Below are 15,743 nucleotides of genomic sequence, written 5' to 3' on the forward strand. Positions count from 1 at the left end.
GCTGCTGGTGATACAATAAGAAGATGAGAAACTATCTCTAGCTCAAAAAATCCTTTGCCATGCATCAGGCAAAATCTACTCCTTGAGTGTAGTCACCGTGTCCACTAACTGGATAATTGTATTTATTCTGGCTCCCCAGAGTTTGCATTTGAATAGCATAAGTTGACAAAGGGGGGCAGTGGTAGGCCAGGAGAAAGAAATTTATATGACAATATTCTTTCAAGTATGTAAAAATACCATGACATCTTCTCTCTCCCTAATGGAATGTATTAATACCTGACCATTTTTATTGTCATTGTCAAAGGCTAACGTTTATGCCTGTACCTGTTGTGCTAACAGGTCTTTAATCTGGTCTATAATCCAGACAATCTCTTTCAGTTCCCCTAAAAATTCTGCATATGGCTCAGAAGCTCCCTGGAAAATATTTGTAATAGCTACCCTTAAATTTGGTGTCAGAATTAATTTTTTCAAAATCTTGTTTAACATGTGCTTTCTGACTAGTCCCAAAATATTATGGAATAATTTTGCCTGTTTATTTAAATCTGAAAACTCTTCTCCAATCAGCAGTTCATAAGTCAACTAAACCCTACAACTATCCTTCCAAGTGATCTAAGCTATTAAGTTTAGCCTTAGCTCTTTCAGAAAATTACAGAGTCCCTACTCCTGGCTCCAGATGTAAATGAGGCTGGTCAGGTCATATCCCAAGAGATAGAAGTCACTTTTGATGTCAGAATCGCTGGTAAGGTCAGAGTCACTAGATGTATAAGTCACTGGTGAGGTTAGATCTCAGGTGAGTACAGCACTCACAAAGAAGTATCCACCAGTCACTTTGGGAGAGTAACTCAGTTTATTATAGGTGGGAAATATTTATATTAGGAGAGAGTGAAATGTGAACTTTGTGTTAGCCATTGGGTAGGATGTAAGAGGGTATTATAACAGGGTATGTGCTTCTGCGTTTAGGGAAGACAGTGTGAGAGGATTAGGAAAAATAGGGTGTGTACTCTGGATGTTAAGTTTATTAACTACAAGACAGCACAGACTTTTAGCTTAAAAAGGTTAAAGACAGGGACTGGAGAGGTGGTGCTAGAGTTTAGGTGTGCCTGCAAGAGCTAGCCTAGGACAGACCACGATTCTATCCTATGGTGTCCCATATGGTCTCCCCAAGCCAGGGGTGATTTCTGAGCACATACCCAGGAGTAACCCCTGAGGATCAAATGGGTGTGGCCCTAAAAACAACAACAACAACAAAAAAAGGTAAAATCCAAGTGGATTAAAGACCTTGATATCAGACCTGAAACCATAAGATATACAGAACAACACGTAGGTGAAACACTTCATGATGTGCTCCCTTCAGCAGCACATATACTAAAATTGAAACTATACAGAGAAGATTAGCATGACCCCTGCACAAGGATGAGACACAAATTCGTGAAGCGTTCCATATTTTAAACACACACACACACACACATGCACACACACACACACACACACACACAAAACCTTCCAAAAAACAAACAAACAAACAAACAAACAAAAAACAACCATTTCATGACATTGAGACTAAAGGCATCTTGAAGGAGGAAACTGCACTCTCCAAATAAGTGGAAGCAGAGATAAACAGATGGGAATACATTAAACTGAGAAACTTCTGCACCTCAAAGGAAACAGTGTCCAGAATACAAGAGCCACCTACTGAGTGGGAGAAACTATTCACCCAATACCCATCAGATAAGGGGCTCATCTCCAAAATATACAAGGCACTGATAGAACTTTACAAGAAAAGACATCTAATCCCATCAAAAAATGGGAAGAAGAAATGGACAGACACTTTAACAAAAAAGAAATACAAATGCCCAAAAAGCACATGAAAAAAATGCTCCACATCACTAATCATCAGGGAGCTGCAAATCAAAACAACTATGAGGTACCATCTCATGCTACAGAGATTGGCGCACATCAGGAAGAATGAGAACAAGCAGTGTTGGTGGGGATGTGGAAAGAAAGGAACTCTTATCCACTGCTGGTGGGAATGCCATCTAGTCCAATCTTTATGGAAGCTATATAGAGATTCCTCCAAAACCTGGAAATTGAGCTCCCAGCTATACCATATATGGTTCAGCTATACCACTCCTAGGGATATACCCTAGAAACACAAAAATACAATACAAAAATTCCTTCCTCACTCCTATATTCATTGCAGCACTATTTACCATAGCCAGAGTCTGGAAACAACCAAGATGCTCTTCAACAGATGAACGGCTAAAGAAACTGTGGTACATATACACAATAAAATACTATGTAGCCATCAGGAGAGATGAAGTCATGAAATTTTCCTATACATGGATGTACATGGAATCTATTATGCTGAGTGAAATAAGTCAGAGAGAGAGAGAGAGAGAGAGAGAGAGAGAGAGAGAGAGAGATGTAGAATAGTCTCACTCATCTGTGGGTTTTAAGACAAATAAAAGACATTCTTGCAATAATTTTCAGAGACAAAAGAGAGGAGGGCTGGAAGTTCCAGCTCACTACATGAAGCTCACTACATAGAGTGAGAGTGCAGGTAGAGAAATAACTATATTGAGAACTATCATAACAATTTGAATGAATGAGGGAAGTAGAAAGCCTGTCTAGAGTACACATAGGGGTGGAGTGGTAGAAGGGAGATTTGGGACATTGGTAATGGGAATGTTGCACTGGTGAAGGGGGGTATTCTTTATATGAATGAAACCCAACCACAATCATGTTTGTAATCAAGGTGTTTAAATAATGATATTACTTTAAAAAAGAAAAATAAAACAACTTTGTAAATGTGACCAAAAAAGACAGATATAATTATAATAATTATATATATCATATATTATATATCTAATATTAAAATATATCAATTATGTATTAATATAAATTAATAATTAAGGAATATGTATAACAGGAAATAATTACACTCCTAAACATTTATGTACCCAATGATGGACCAGTAAATAAAACAATTGCACTATAGATTTAAACAACATAGATTTGAAGAAAAACATTAATAACAACACAACAATGAGGGACACTTGAAGACTCTTATAACCCAATGATAGATCAAAAGGTCAACAAGGCTAAAATACAACAAGGATATACAGGTTCTGAAGAAAGAAATAGAAAAGAGTGACTTGTACATGGTTTTCCATCCCCCAAAACTTGAATATATATTATTCTCTAATGCACACAGAACAGTCTCCAAGACCACATTCTGGGCCACAAATATACCTCCATAAACTCAAGAGAATAGCAATTATATCAACTATTGTCTCAGGTAACCGTGCAGTGCAATTAGAAGTGAATTATAAACAGACACAGAAAAAAAACTTTAACACCTGGAAATTAAACAGCCAGTGGGTTAGAGATGAAATTAAAGAAGAAATTAAAATATTTCTGGAAACAATGAGAATGGAGACACACATTATCAAAATTTGTGGAACACAGCAAAAGCAATATTACGAGGAAAATTTATAGCTGTGCAATCATTCATCAGGAAGGAAGTTAGAGCCTACATAAATAATTTAATGTCGGGGTCGGGAAGGTGGCGCTAGAGGTAAGGTGTCTACCTTGCAAGCGCTAGTGTAGGACAGAGCGCAGTTCGATCCCCCGGCATCCCATATGGTCCCGCCAAGCCAGGGGCGATTTCTGAGTGCATAGCCAGGAGTAACCCTGAGCGTCAAACAGATGTGGCCCAAAAACCAAAAAAATTAATAATAATTTAATGTCACAGCTTAAGAAATTGAAAAAAGAGCAACAAATGAACCAATAATTGGCAGACAGAAAGAAACAACAAAGCTCAGAGCATAAATTAATGAACTGGAAACCCTAAAAACAATTCCAAAGATCCATGAAAGCAAGAGTTGGTTCTTTTAAAAAAATAACAAGATCTATAAACCACTAGCAAGAATCACAAAGAAAGAAAGATAAAGAAACTTAATAAACCAAATTAGAAATGAATATGGGTAGGTTACTACAGAAACTGCAGAAATTCAAAGGGAAGAGAATACTTTGAGAGATTAAATTATGTCACAAAACAAAACAAAAAAAACCTGAAAGAAATGGATAAAATTTTGGACTCATACAATATTCCATGTTTAAACCAGATGATCTGTAATACTTGAACAGATCTATCATCACTAATGAGGATATCGAAAGTGTAATCAAAATATTTTCTAAAAACAAAAGCTTAGGTGCAGATGGATTCACTAGTGAATTTAATCAAACCTTTAGAGAAGCTCTTGCAAAAAAATTAAAGAATCAGAAACACTCTCAAATAGTTTTTTTTTATTTTTTTTAATTTTTTTCCTTTATCTTTATTTAAACACCGTGATTACAAACATGATTATAGTTGTATGATTACAGTCATGTAAAGAGCACCCCCCTTCACTGGTGCAACATTCCCACCACCAATTTCCCAGATCTCCCTCCTCCCCACCCCCCTACACCTGTACTCGAGACAGGCTTTCTACTTCCCTCATTCATTCACATTGTTATGATAGTTTTCAGTGTAGTCATCTCTGCAACTGCACTCATCACTCTATGTGATGAGCTTCATGTCCTGAGCTGCACCTACCAGCCCTCATCTCTCTTGTCTCTGAGATACTGTTAAAAATATCCTTTATTTTTCTTAAAGCCCATAGATGAGTGAAACCATTCTGCGTCTTTCTCTCTCCCTCTGACTTACTTCACTCAGCATAATAGATTACATGTACATCCATGTATAGGAAAATTTCATAACTTCATCTCTCCTGATGGCTGCATAGTATTCCATTGTGTATATGTACCACAGTTTCTTCAGCCACTCATCTGTTGAAGGGCATCTTGGTTGTTTCCAGAGTCTGGCTATTGTAAATAGCGCTGCAATGAATATAGGAGTAAGGAATGGATTTTTGTATTGTATTTTTGTGTTTCTTGGGTATATTCCTAGGAGTGGTATAGCTGGATCGTATGGAAGCTCAATTTCCAGTTTGTGAAGGAATCTCCATATCGCTTTCCATAAAGGTTGTACTAGACGGCATTCCCACCAGCAGTGAAAAAGAGTTCCTTTCTCTCCACATCCCCGCCAGCACTGCTTGTTTTCCTTTTTTGTGATGTGTGCCAATCTCAGTGGCGTGAGGTGGTACCTCATAGTAGTTTTGATTTGCATCTCCTTGACGATTAGTGATGTTGAACATCTTTTCATGTGCCTTTTGGCCATTTGCCTTTCTTCTTTTTCAAAGTGTCTGTTCATTTCTTCTCCCCATTTTTTGATGGGGTTAGTTGTTTTTTTCTTGTATAGTTCTGTCAGTACCTTGTAAATTTTGGATATTAGACCTTTATCTGATGTGTATTGGGTGAATAATTTCTCCCACTCAGTGGGTGGCCTTTGTATTCTGGGCACTATTTCCTTTGAGATGCAGAAGCTTTTCAGCTTAATATAGTCCCATCTGTTTATCTCTGCTTCCACTTGCTTGGAAAGTGCTGTCTCCTCCTTAAAGATGCCTTTAGTCTCAATGTCCTGGAGTGTTTCACCTACATGTTGTTCTATATACCTTATAGTTTCAGTTCTGATATCAAGGTCTTTAATCCATTTGGATTTTACCTTTGTACATGGTGTTAGATGTGGGTCTGAGTTCGCTTTTTTGCAAGTGGCTAACCAGTTGTGCCAACACCACTCGTTGAATAGGCTTTCCCTGCTCCATTTAGGATTTCTTGCTCCTTTATCAAAAACAAGGTGGTTATATGTCTGAGGAACCTTCTCTGAGTACTCAAGCCTATTCCACTGATCTGAGGGTCTGTCTTTATTCCAATACCATGCTGTTTTTATAACTGTTGCTTTGTAATACAACTTAAAATTGGGGAAAGTAATGCCTCCCATATTCCTTTTCCCAAGGAGTGCTTTAGCTATTCGAGGTTGTTTGTTGTTCCAGATGAATTTCAGAAGTATTTGATCCACTTCGTTGAAGAATGTCATGGGTATCTTCAGAGGAATAACGTTAAATCTGTACACTGCTTTTGGAAGTATTGCCATTTTAATGATGTTGATCCTGCCAATCCATGAGCATGGTATGTGTTTCCATTTCCGCGTGTCCTCTCTTATTTCTTGGAGCAGTGTTTTATAGTTTTCTTTGTATAGATCCTTCACATCTTTAGTCAGGTTGACTCCAAGATATTTGAGTTTGTGTGGAACTAATGTGAATGGGATTGTTCTCTTAATGTCCATTTCTTCCCTATCATTATTAGTGTATAAAAAGGCCACTGATTTTTGTGTGTTAATTTTGTAGCCTGCCACTTTGCTATACAAATCTATTATTTCTAGGAGCTTTTTGGTAGAGTCTTTAGGGTTTTCTAAGTAGAGTATCATGTCATCTGCAAACAGTGAGAGCTTGACTTCTTCCTTTCCTATCTGGATTCCCTTGATATCTTTTTCTTGCCTAATCACTATAGCAAGTACTTCCAGTGCTATGTTGAATAGGAGTGGTGAGAGAGGACAGCCTTGTCTTGTACCAGAATTTAGAGAAAAGGATTTTAGTTTTTCTCCATTGAGGATAATATTTGCCACTGGCTTCTGGTAGATAGCTTTGACTATATTGAGAAAGGTTTCTTTTATTCCTATCTTGCTGAGAGTTTTCATCAAGAATGGGTGTTGAACCTTATCAAATGCTTTTTCTGCATCTATTGATATGACCATGTGATTTTTATTTTTGTTGTTGTTTATGTTGTGTATTATATTGATAGATTTACGGATGTTAAACCAGCCTTGCATTCCTGGGATGAAACCTACTTGATAGTAGTGGATGATCTTCTTAATGAGGCATTGAATTCTATTTGCCAGGATCTTGTTGAGGATCTTTGCATCTGCATTCATCAGCGATATTGGTCTGTAATTTTCTTTTTTTTGTAGCATCTCTGTCTGGTTTAGGTATCAAGGTGATGTTGGCTTCATAAAAGCTATTTGGAAGTGTTTCCGTTTGTTCAATTTCATGAAAGAGTCTTGCCAGGATTGGTAGTAGTTCCTCTTGGAAAGTTTGAAAGAATTCATTAGTGAATCCATCTGGGCCTGGGCTTTTTGTTTTTCGGCAGACATTTGATTACCGTTTTAATTTCATCAATGGTGATGGGGGTGTTTAGATATGCTGCATCCTCTTCATTCAACCGTGGAAGATTACAAGAGTCCAAGAATGTATCCATTTCTTCCAGGTTCTCATTTTATTTGCGTAGAGTTTCTCAAAGTAGTTTCTGATTACCCTTTGAATCTCTGTCATATCAGTAGTGACCTCTCCTTTTTCATTCCTAATACGAGTTATCAAATTTCTCTCTCTCTCTTTCTTTGTTAGTTTTGCCAGTGGTCTATCAATCTTGTTTATTTTTTCAAAGAACCAACTTCTGCTTTCGTTAATCTTGCGGATTGTTTTTTGGGTTTCCACTTCATTGATTTCTGCTCTCAGCTTGTTATTTCCTTCTGCCTCCCTATTTTTGGGTCCTTTTGTTGAGCACTTTCTAGTTCTATTAGCTGTGTCATTAAGCTCCTCAGGTAAGCTCCTTCTTCCTTCCTGATGTGTGCTTGCAAAGCTATAAAATTTCCTCTCAGTACTGCTTTTGCTGTGTCCCATAAGTTCTGATAGTTTGTCTTTATTGTCATTTGTTTCCAGGAACCTTTTGATTTCCTCCTTGATTTCATCTCGGACCCACTGGTTATTGAGTATAAGGCTGTTTAACTTCCAGGTGTTAAATTTTTTCTTCTGTGTCCCTTTGCAGTTCACATCTAACTTCAGAGCCTTGTGGTCAGCAAAGGCAGCCTGCAAAATGTCTATCTTTTTTATTTTATGGAGGTATGTTTTGTGTGCCAGCACGTGATCTATCCTGGAGAATGATCCATGTACATTGGAAAAGAATGTGTATCCAGGTTTCTGAGGATAGAGTGCCCTATATATATCTACTAGGCCTCTTTCATTCATTTCTCTTTTCAGGTCTAGTATATTTTTGTTGGGTTTCCATTTGGTTGACCTATCAAGTGTTGACAAGCCTGTGTTGAGGTCTCCCACAGTTATTGTGTTATTATTGATATCCTTCTTCAGATTTGTCAACAATTGTATTAAATACTTTGCTGGACCCTCATTCGGTGCGTATATGTTTAGGAGAGTGATTTCTTCTTGCTGTACAAATCCCTTGATTAGTACATAATATCCATCTTTGTCCCTTACAACTTTTCTGAGTATAAAGTTTGTGTCATCTGATATTAGTATGGCCACCCCCGCTTTTTTAAGGGTGTTGTTTGCTTGAATGATTTTCCTCCAGCCTTTGATTTTGAGTCTATGTTTATTCTGACTATTCAGGTGTGTTTCTTGTAGACAGCAGAAGGTTGGCTTCAGTTTTTTGATCCATTTCGCCACTCTGTGCCTCTTAACTGGTGCATTTAGTCCATTGAGAGAAATAATTGTCATGGGATTTATTGCCATCTTTGTGTAGAAGTTTGGTGTGTTTTTTGTTCTGTCTTGTTTTTAGAGTAGATCTTTCAGTTTTTCTTTTAAGGCTGGTTTTTGAGTCTGCAAAGATTTTGAGCTGTTGTTTATCTGTGAAGCCGTGTATACATCCTTCAAACCTGAAACTTAGTTTTGCTGGGTGCAGTATTCTTGGTGAAGCATTTATTTCATTGAGTTTTGCCACTACGTCCCACCACTGCCTTCTGGCCTTGAGTGTTTCTGGTGACAGGTCTGCTGTAAATTTCAAGGATGCTCCCTGGAATGTAATTTCCCTTTTCAATCTTGCTGCTTGCAGTATTCTATCTCTATCGGTGGGTTTCATCATGGTGACTAGGATGTGTCTTGGGGTGTTTCTACTGGGGTCTTTTTTAGCTGGTACTCTTCGGGCATGCAGGATTTGGTCACATGTTTTCTTTAGCTCTGGTAGTTTCTCTGTGATGATGTTCTTAACCATTGATTCTTCCTGAAGATTTTCTTCTTGGGTCTCTGGAACTCCAATGATTCTAAAGTTGTTTCTGTTGAGCTTATCAAAGACTTCTATTTTCATCTGCTCATATTCTTTGAGTAAATTTTCCATTGTCTGATCATTTGATTTCAGGCTTTTTTCCAATTTCTGCTGTGTAAAGTTGTTATGCATCTCGTCTTCTTAAGCACTAATTCTATCCTCAGCTGCTGTTAACCTGTTTGAAAGCTCATCCATTATGTTCTTCAATTCGTCTACTGAGTTTTTCAGACCTGTTATCTGATCTGATATTTCAGTTTGGAGTTTTCTGATTTCTATCTTCATATTCTCTTGATTTTTATTAGTGTTCTGATTTATACTTTCTTTGATTTCTGTTAGTAACCTCCATATTTCATCTCTAAACTCCATTTCTGAAAGACTGCATAGGTAGTTGGCCATTGTTGGGTCATCAGAGTTTCCATCTTCATTCTCTATGGTTGAAGTTGGTCTGCGTAGTCTCCCCATTGTCACGCTTACGCTGTGGGTTTTTCTACGTGTTGTGGTGGTACTCATTGGCTAGGTGGAGTGCGTGGCCGCGAAGCACAGCGGAGTGGCCGTGCTCCGGCCCCCAAACACTCACCTCAGCCGAGGCAAGCCGTCAGGGGATGCCTGGGGAAGCCCCCAAATGTCTGCCAAGCTAAGAAAACCAGCAAAATTCTCTTGTCCACAACTCCAACAGAAAACACACGCCTCAGCCGAGACACACCTTGAAGAGATTAATGCTGGAGGAGATCAAAGTTCCCAGGTTGATGCAGGCTGGGGGAGGTCCCAAAATGTCTGCCGGGCCTAGGGGTCCAGCAGTCAGCCTTATCCGCAACTCCGGCCCCCAAACACTCACCTCAGCCAAGGCAAGCCATCAGGGGATGCCTGGGGAAGCCCCCAAATGTCTGCCAAGCTAAGAAAACCAGCAAAATTCTCTTGTCCACAACTCCAACAGAAAACACACGCCTCAGCCGAGACACACCTTGAAGAGATTCTCAAATAGTTTTAATAAAGCTAACATCACCCTAATAAAAAAGCAAAAACAACAAAAATAAAAAAAAAAGGAGAGAGAATTATAGGCCCATACTCTTGCTGAACATGATTGCAAAGATCCTCAACAATATACTAGCAAACAGAATCCAACAACTCTTCAAGAAACTTATACACTATGACCAAGCATGATTCATTCCAGGGGTCAAGGATGGCTTAACATAAGCAAGTCAATCAATATAATATGTCATATCAACAAAAGGAAAACAAAAATTATACAGATACTCCTTGCTTAGTGACCTACCTGTTCAGCAACCACTCGCACTTATGACCATCTTTCACCATTATTTTATTTTATTTTAAATATCCTTTTTCCATTTTGTACACTCTACAGTACAATACTGTGGTTTTTGGTGCTTTAATGTACCTACTTTACTAACTTTATGTTTTGCAATACATTGCAGTACTGTGTGGAAATGACACAACCTATGCAAATGAAAACAAGTGGAAGTTTTCAGTTTGATCTTTCTCGTTATTTTACTTATTCAGAATACTGTATTGTCGAGTACTATGCATACACTGTACTACTGTACACAGTACATGCATTTCCTCACTTAACGACCAATTCACTTAATGGCCAAGTCTTTGAAATGGAATTTGGTCGTTAAGTGAAGAGTGTCTGATGATTATATTAATAGATGCAAAGAAAACATTTGACAAGTTCCAACACCTGTTCATGATAAAAACTTTCCACTCAATCATGAACACCTTTATCTGTGAAAATAAAAACTGTATTAAGAACTACCTTGTAATCATGGTGTTTAAGTAAAAAAATTACTAAAAAGGAGAGACAGAGCAGAGAGAAAGATGAAAGAGACAGAAAAGAAAAGGGAGGAGAGAAGGAAGGGCTGGGGCCTCCTTTAATCTGCTACCATTTCACCATCTTTTCTATCATCCCATTATTTATTCAATTGCTTACCTTTTTTTTTTTTTTTTTTGGGTCACACCCGGCGGTGCTCAGAGGTTACTCCTGGCTGTTTGCTAGAAATAGCTCCTGGCAGGCACGGGGGACCATATGGGACACCGGGATTCGAACCAACCACCTTTGGTCCTGGATCGGCTGCTTGCAAGGCAAACACCGCTGTGCTATCTCTCCGGGCCCAATTGTTTACCTTTTTGAAGAGTTAACTCTTCTATGAGAGAGATTTAAAGTGACTGATTGAATTAATATGGTGTTCCACCCTTCAACTCTTGTGTATCAAGATGAATCTTAATATTTGTAGACACATTGAAAGTATCTCAGGGGATCAACAGATCTCTGGGGCTAGGAAATATGTATAACCCATGAGGAAATTTATTCATTACTCTGGTTACCACCAGTTTGTAACACACTCTTCCTAAAGCTGTACTTCTTTCTTATTCTATAAAAGTTGTTGTGACTATGTAGAAAAAGTAGTTGCATTGAGGACATGAATATGCCATCTTCTAATCCACTGATTTGTTGCTAATAAGGCTCTTTCTTGATTCATCATTTCTGTTGAGTTGTACTCATAATTATTGAAGCATTATGGCAATTGGAAGAGACAGTTGGACAGAGTCAGTTGGCAGTAGGAAGAAATAGGGCATCTGGGCTTGGATAAGCTCCTTGGAGATAACTCCAGTTGGCAATTAAATTCAGACACACCCTTTGAATACTCCCACTGTAATGACTGTTGAACCTGGATATGCCCCCCTTGTCATGCTGGTATAAAAGAGAAACTTGGTCTGTTGAAGCGGGGGACAGAATAGTGATCAGAGCAGTGACTTGTCACGGGTGACTAGAGATAAAGCATTGGAGAAATGCTGCCTGCTTTGCAACTATTCATTTTTATATCTTCTTTGAACCCAAGACTCTCCTAGGAGATGGCTGTTGAATTTCCATCTAACTCTTTCTCTCTCTGGAACCCCTGGTCAGTATAGTAGGCCTCAGGCATCAGGAGGAATAAAAGATGTACTTAGCTTCTTCTCTTCCCTCTCCCTCAGTCCTGAGCAGGCAGTCATTACAAGCTGGCATCCCTGGGTGGACTTGAGGTCCCCCTGGCAGATGGGCCTCATGGACCCCTGTGAGCCTTGCAGCACAGGGCTCTGGCAGTCTTGGCCCTCTGGTAGCTTTGGGTCCCTTGGGCTTCTACATGACTAATGAAGTTTATTCAAGTTGCTATCATATTTTCAATAATTCCAAAGTGTTGAAAGTTATCTTAGCAAAAAGATCATATTTATTTTTCTTGCTAAATATTTTTGTGTCCTTTTCCACATCCACATATCTTGAATTTTTTTAGTTTTATGAGAAAATACTTTATGTAGGCTACTTTAATAGCAAAACAAACCAACACTAAGCTAAATGTGATCTTTCTAAGTTGTCTGATAAGTAATGATAGCATTTTGAGAAGAAGGGGTAAAACAATTACAAAATTAAAACTGCTTAGCAAGTTTCTTATTCCCAGGTATAAACCAGGATAAGAGATGCAAACCATAAATGTCTCAGGCAACCATAGTGAAAGACACATCTCTGTGGATGCCCTTCCAGGAGTTCTCAGCATATTTCTGTTGTTCCCCAAAACCTTACCACTTGTCCCCCAAAATGCTTATCACTTAGATGCTGATAGTATCTAAGCCATAGGAAGAACTAACCCAGACCTAATATCTACACCAATGTCACATTTCCAAAGACTGTCTCCCAAGGGTGAGATGACTCACATCCAAGAAAGGGTACATATTCCCAGACAAAGGAAAGCACTAGAGCTTTTTATTCTTGAAGAAGAAGCCTATTTGCTCTAATTTGCAGGCATTCTGTATCCCAAATAAATTTTTCTTAGTTCTGTAATTCTTTCAGTGACTTATTTCTCCAATTGTTCCTTTGCACCAACCTTGTCCAATGCCAAGTCTATCAGAAACTCTTAATAGATGGGAGATGTATTTTATACTAGGTGCTAACTAAGTTGGCTACTCAATTTAGCCACATAAAATGGAGAGCATATATGTCTATAGAAGATAGCCTGTGATGGTGGATTATTTCCTCGTTTGAGCAATAAATCCTCTGCCTATTCCCAACTTTGTGTTATCAATTCTTCATTTTCCTCCACTTGTCCCTTGAATCCTATAGCTTCCTGTTTCCACCTGGATAAATTAAACAGTTGAGTAAAAGATTGTTGTATCCCCATCATCCACCACCTATAAAATATAATTGGCATAACCAAGATTTGAATTGGCTTCTGCACCTGTATTCTCAGAGTTGGGGCACAAAATAAAGGCTAGGAAGAAGGGAAACAGATTGATTCATCACTTAACCTGATGACAGATTTTGGCCACCAAACGAACTTGCCTAAGGCAAATTTCTAAAGCTTTTTGACCCTAATTTTCATCCTTGATGCTTTCTTAAGAGGTTATTATATAGCACATTCTCATTAAGTCCAATTTTTATCAGGGGATAGATAGTCGGAAGCTTAGCTCTTCAGAATAAGCACTTAATTTCTCTACACACAAAACCTCTGCCATTTAGGTAAATGAAAATATGAAAATATAAAACCCTCACTTAAAAAACTATATATATATATATATTTTTTTTTTTAATCAAAGACTATTTTGTTTTCTTCTTCTCCATCCTTAATAGAAGTTCAGGTTTCTCTCAGAGGGGCAACTCACTACTCCCGACATTTTTTAGCCTGCCCCCCCCAAAATCCCCAAATAGATGGTCCCTTCAGGGAAGCTCAGAAAGTGCTGGATGCTTGGTCCTGTTCAAGGCCCCGGATGACAAGTAGTCAAACCGGTTTCTGTTCGCTTTGAAGGGCCGCGATCCAGTAGCAGCCGGTTCCCAGAGACCCTTTGCAGTCAGGCAGGCTGGAGCTTCGGCCTCAGCCTCAGACAGGCTGTGGAGTGACACACCGCCTGTCCAATCAGAAAAACCAGTTTCCCAACAGTGCCCGCCCACATCTCTCCAAGCACCAATCACGGCTCTAGTAGGCTGGGCTTCCACCAAGTAGCTGGCCAAGGTGGGCTCTGTCTGTGAAGGCTCAGAGCTAGAGCTGGCTTGGGGTGCATTTGCCCAAGCCCAAGTGGAAACCTGTAGGGGAAGGGATTAGCTGTGTCACGCCGGAGCTGGGAACAGGTAAGAGAGGTCTGCTGTGTAGATAGAATCAAAAATCAGATTTTTTTTTTTAGGCTGCCATAGCCAAGCATCGCCTCTCCCTAGCATTGCCCCGCCCTGGTCATGCCTGGCATCTCCTGTAGTGCATCTCCTTGGGATGCAGATCCAAAGGGTGGAGCTGCCTAGGGGTGGCAAGGAGGGGCGAGGCATGCTGAAATCGGGGTGACCCTGCAGGGTTGGGGGCTGAGGAGAAGTCAGCAGGCCCAGATTGTGTCTCCCCAACTTCTCCAGAGGTTGCATCCTCACCCCCAAAGGATGCTGCGGTGCAGACTGGGCAGGAAAGGGTGTGTGCCTTTAGCAGACATGTCATGTCAGTTGCAGGTGAATCCTTAGGTCCTGCTAAGTCAAAAAGAGCTTTTTCCTAATTTTTTTTTAAAAAATCTTTCCCGCCTTGCAAGATTGACACATTCTGGGGGATCCAGGGTGGGGATGATGGGAAGCTGGGGTGCAAAAAAAAAATCCCCCTGGGAATTACACTAAGGCGGGAAAGGGAGTTTCCCTTCCTCCATCATGAGTTCTTGCTTCCAAGAATTAGTTTGCTTTTTTTGGGGGGGTGGAGTCTGGTGGTATTGGGGTGAAATTACTTCAATCAAAAGACTTTTTTTTTCTACTTGATCACATCAGAAGAAAAGGGTTCTGCCTCTTATCTGCTGCAGACAGCAGTGGAAATGGCGAAGGTTTCTCTCTCTCTCTCTCCATCTCTCCCTCCTTCCCTCTGTGGCATTGCTTATGGGGAACCACCCTCTGCCCTTGTTTCTGAAAGGTGGGCTCATCCTCTGGGGAATTCCTGAATTGTAAAGTAATCGTAGTCCCCCTAAGGGCTTGGAACGGAGGCAGATTAGCCCCCCAGGGTGATAGCATGTGGAATAATAGGTGTTGGCTGCATGCCGGTTCTCATCGGATTGTTGCAAGCGGTGGGCAGAATTGCAGAAGAATTAAGATAACCTCATCGTTCATTAGAAACTGATGCCACCCGGCTCTGAAAAATCACTACAAGGTTGGGCCGATGAGAAATGCAAAAGATGCTGCCTTTCTCATTTATTCACGCCAAATCCAGTTCGAACCCCAATTTGTGTGTGTACGTCTCCAAGGTGGAGCTATATATAGTTCTGCTCACCCAGCCCCCTTTGCCTGCTGCCTTGGCCTTCTAGAGCTGTCTCCAGGGCTGGTGGGAGGGCCTAAAGGGACCCAAAATTTCCTGTGGAGTAAAAGCTGGAGAACATGCATTCAGATTGAACAAACACTGCAGAACTAGCTCTGTAATTTGTACCAGGATCACTGTTTCCAAAAATCAATTTAAATCTATTAGGGAAAAAAAATCTATTAGAGTGCTTTTGGGGCTTTTCCTTGAATCCTCGTCACCACCCCCATTTCACTGTTTATGTGGAAACTTGCCTGCCTCAAATACAATTCGTATATCAAATAAACAAGCATGCATCATATCTGGGTATTTTACTGAATTTAATAGAGGAAATGAATTAATTTTTATCAGTACCATGGTCATTTGGTAGTAAATTTGAGTGTTAAACTATAAATTATTTGGGAAACTGAGAAGAAAGATCCAACCATTTAGAGGATGTAAAGCTAAGGGACTTTTAGA

General features: G+C 39.6%; 1 protein-coding gene and 1 non-coding gene across 2 annotated transcripts in view; both read left to right on the plus strand.

Moving 5' to 3' along the window:
- Positions 1 to 1,341: 1,341 nt before the first annotated feature.
- On the plus strand, positions 1,342 to 1,448 carry LOC126023465 (U6 spliceosomal RNA). Its single transcript, XR_007500586.1, has one exon. It is a non-coding gene; the product is annotated as a U6 spliceosomal RNA (small nuclear RNA).
- Positions 1,449 to 13,988: 12,540 nt separating this feature from the next.
- CNTN1 (contactin 1) overlaps positions 13,989 to 15,743 on the plus strand; it is a 241,139-nt gene continuing 239,384 nt past the window's right edge. Inside the window, 1 exon segment of the mRNA XM_049783881.1 lies at positions 13,989 to 14,104. The gene's annotated coding sequence lies outside the window, so the exon portion shown is untranslated.

The sequence above is a fragment of the Suncus etruscus genome, chromosome 11 (genome assembly GCF_024139225.1).
Source record: "Suncus etruscus isolate mSunEtr1 chromosome 11, mSunEtr1.pri.cur, whole genome shotgun sequence".
In the NCBI taxonomy this organism is placed as follows: domain Eukaryota; kingdom Metazoa; phylum Chordata; class Mammalia; order Eulipotyphla; family Soricidae; genus Suncus; species Suncus etruscus.